This window comes from Lytechinus pictus, chromosome 12 (assembly GCF_037042905.1).
Source record: "Lytechinus pictus isolate F3 Inbred chromosome 12, Lp3.0, whole genome shotgun sequence".
Classification (NCBI taxonomy): Eukaryota; Metazoa; Echinodermata; class Echinoidea; order Temnopleuroida; family Toxopneustidae; genus Lytechinus; species Lytechinus pictus.
In genome coordinates this window covers 29,697,501-29,701,916 of record NC_087256.1, presented here as the reverse complement: position 1 = coordinate 29,701,916, position 4,416 = coordinate 29,697,501, and positions in this window count along the sequence as shown.

Below are 4,416 nucleotides of genomic sequence, written 5' to 3'. Positions count from 1 at the left end.
AAAAGCTTGTAACAGTTAAATACACACGTAAAACAAATGACGAATAGATATATTCTTTCAACGCGTTTCGTATATACAACTAACGCAATTTCCTAACGTGCATGCTGAGTCTATTACATTAACCCACTTGGGATGTACCTCTTGTGCAGTAAAATAATCGTTTTATTGGCGTTATCAAAACATTTGACAAGTTGATGCCAACTCCTTGAATATCAAGTGGAATGTTTTATTGATTGTTGTTGACATTCAGAACCGATGTGAGTGTTAAATAAACACGGGCAATTATTTTATGATGCGGCACCACAACCAAACCATAAACGCTTCCATATTAAGAATTGAAGTTGTTTTTCAAAGGTTTACATTCATCGAATCAATATACATGTAACAAAAGAAAAAATAAGCAGCAAAAGTAAAAATAAATAACAATAATAAGAATAATAATAAAACATATAAAACACCAAAACATAAATACTGCAGCATAAGATACCAAATAATCATTACACTTAAAAAGCAAAACCCAAAGAAAAGACAATCATAAAAAAAAGGAGACATAAATACTCAATAAAACATAAAAAAAAGAAAAAAAAAAGAATTGAAGCTGTTCACATTGTCTTGTAATCGTCGTTATCGGAATGGGATGACATGGAATAAACCTTAAATACACTCTTAGAAAGTTTGCTAAAAAACTTATGAAAATTACAATAGAAATAATCCTATCAACTCTTGTGTAAGAACGCTACCTATATTTTATGTCGTTCTTCTTAATCCGGAAGTTCGGAAGTGAGATAAAGGGGGGGGGGGGGGGAGCAGTGGCGAAATGGACCAATAATTTTGAGGGAAGCAGATATGGTGGATGGAGGAATAGCGATATAAATATACGAACGAGCGAAACGAGCGAGCAAAAAAGTGACCCTTTTAATACAAAAGTCTACTTTTTAGATAGATTCTGGCATAATATTGATAATATGTTATTTTTTCAAGCTTTTCCTCTTTCTCTTTCCCTTTCTTTCTTTTTTTTGTCGTCAAACTGTTTTTTTTTTTGGGGGGGGGATGCCCCCAAGCCCCCTTCCATGCTTCATCTCCTACGTTAGAAAACATGTATAACATGAAAGTTATTTTCATGTTCTTATACATGTTTCCTAATGATATCAAAGAGGCCGCGAACCAAATTTGAAGGGGATTGGGGCTGAACATGTATATATTTTTTTGTATATGCTTAATGAGAACATACTATGATGAGAACATGTGCGCGCGCGTGTGTATTTGTGTGGGTGGGGGTAGGGGAGCTCCCCAATTCCCGAATCCGCAGCCCCTGTATGATATTCTTTGCATGTTCTGCCTCAAATTTCCAATTTCGCCCCCTGTGCTCAATTCGGGTATATAGGCATGTTGGATGTGGACCAATTTTCAGAGGGTACATTTCGTAAGGCTATTTTTATCATTTACTGGGAAATTCACCACTATAGAGATTTGAATGAAAAGAGTTCATTCAAATGACCAAAACTTTATGATAATGTAATGAATGATGATACCGGAAGTATGGATGTTTTTAATAAAAAGTTATTATTTTGTTGAGCAGTAATAGGCACAACTGTAAATTAGTGCATACCATAGATGAGACCATAAATTAATTAATTTTAGGCCTTGCTTGAAATCTGCAATATCTCATTAGATGTGCATTAATGATTTTCCCCTTGTATCACATTATAAAGTATGAACATGGGGGGGGGGGGGTAGACCGACGAATTTTCAATTTTTTTTTAATTGAAATATTCTTGAATTCATTTTACAAAAGAAGAAAAGAAAATATGGTCCTGTGATATCTTCACTTCACTCATTTCTTTTCAGGTGAAACATCCAAACTTATTAATGCCGAATGAATGTTTTCTGATCTATTATCCAATTTCAAGAGAATTTCACTTTTAAATCAACTTGATCTCGTCGTAAAACAGTCCTTTTAAACCACTTGGAGTGACCATTGCGACACGACGAAAACTTCCAAAATTAAAATATTCTTTACCTTCAACTAAATCTCGTGGGACTGGTAGAGACTGTGTTACGTGGAAAGTGAATTCATCGTGAACCGACGGCGGCTTTCAACGTTGAAATCTTACGACGAAATAAAAGTAATCTTTGACTTTGTGGATAGTCATTATCCCCGTTATTATCAAGAAAGTCAACAGCCCGAAGCGCACTGGTCGGTATAGCAGACAACGAGTAAATCATCGTCCAACACTCAAATGACAATATTTTCCTCTAAGTAAACCGACTAAACCACCAAAAATAACATCAACTAATTTGAGCAGGGTAACTACCCCTATATCAACATCAAGACAACATTGAAATTTATATTGTCATCAATCCAGACAAATATTACTGCACAATCATCACCGCAATTACCGATCCTTCCCCCACTCTCCGTCCCCTTAATATTCCAGACAGAACTGAATTCAAATAAGATCATCAAAAATGACAAAATCTTACTACTCTTGGGGCTAAATTACATGTTTTTTTCCTGCATGTCCTCTCTTTCTTCTTTGCTTTCATTGCGAGGAAGTTCAGTCTAGTGGAGGTAGATGAATTTTGGGTAGATTAATTATAGGAAACATTTCAATCTTTGGTTTCCAGTCAGTTCGGAGGTTGATTTTTTAGAGAGAATGTTGCTTATAATGGGGTATGTAGCCCAACGACACGGCGTTCTGTTTTAAAGATCAAATCTACCTCAATACCAAGTTGAATTAAGAGAGAGGAAATATATTGTTTTTTTTTGCAGAAGATTACAACACAAATTTATACAAAGAAGCAGAATATTGAAAATTTAATCAAAATTAGATATTGATTAAGAGACTGTGACATGTTAGACTTTTGATTATTTTCACAAGGGTTCGCATACGGTTACACAGCAAAAACTGTGGTGTTAACTGGTGTACATAGAGGACCACACCAGTTATTTTACACCGGTGTTAAATTGGTGGTGTTAGTTTTACACCTATATGTGTTATTACAACACCTTTGGTTGTTACATTTACACTCTTTGGTGTTATGTTCAATCTCTAGGGTGTAATTTTAACACCTCAGGTCCTCTATTAACACCAACTGGTGTCAGTTTTAACACCGCAGTTTTTACAGTGTACATGGAGAGTTTCGATGACGAAACACACTCATTTTTTCTTTTGTCATAATGATCATAATTATGAAATATTCCAACTCTACCGATATGATGATAAAGTACATAATAATCGAATAATCATTCGCTATGCTTGTGATATTCGTTGACCGTTAAAACTATGTTTTACATTAGAAGAGAAAATGGAATTGTTCATTATTCGTACAAACCATGTCAACAGGAATGATACAATCAAATACTAATAACTATAATAAAATAATTAGTGAGCGTGTTATCCAGATTGAGCATATTACTTTTGTGTGAAATTTCAGTGTAATGCTTGTTTATTTGTTTTTCCTTTTGCTCAAATCAACTTCTTGTTAGGGTGCAGGGGAGGAATTTGGTATGATATACGCAGTAAACGAATTTGAGGAAATTAATTTGATGAGATCTGTTAAAAAGTTGAACGAAATTAACGGTATTTTTTAAATTCTTTGAATAATACACTGACGTAATGGTGCACGCTGCTGCCCCGCCCATTTGGTTTTTCTTAACAGAATAATATTTTTGGGTCGAATCAATGTATATTTAAATACCATGAGTCTCGTTTTGATGAAAAAATTAATAATGATTTCAACTTATTATAATAAGCTCGTTCGCTTCGCAAACGACATAGTGCACACTTCCCAAAAACTCATATTCTCAATTTAGTTGGTAATTTTCCCATCGGGTGCTAACTATATTAAATGTATAGTCATATTCACATGGTTGGATTGTTAGAATGATGCAATGAAATTTTTGAGTTCTTTTTTTTTCATGGGACAATCGATAATAATTTGAAATCATTTTCAATGCATGAAATAAGTGAATTAAAACTATATCCTCACTAATTTGATTTGGTCTACGAACGTCTTGTACATCATTCCTTAATTTGCAGAATGCTTTTTAAAGTGTGATTTGGTTCTATCTAAACGCGAAACGACATGTAATTATTATCTGGTAATTCCTCTACTACAAAACATATCTCTATTGAATAACTGGGCTGGGCGCCATGGCTTCCGATTCGTAAATTTAGAGAAATTATGTAAATTGACGATGTTATGAATATTACCTGGCGAAAGCCTCGTCATGAATATGTTTAATTTCCTTCTACAAATTTACAGAAGTTTCCCCTCTTCATAACTCGATTTGGAGTTTCCATTTTACAAAATGATTTAAATTCAAATTGGTTATATGATTAGATATTTTCCAGGCATATATATGGTTCTATTTTACTGTTGAAAGAGTAGACGTATTATCCTTGCGTATTT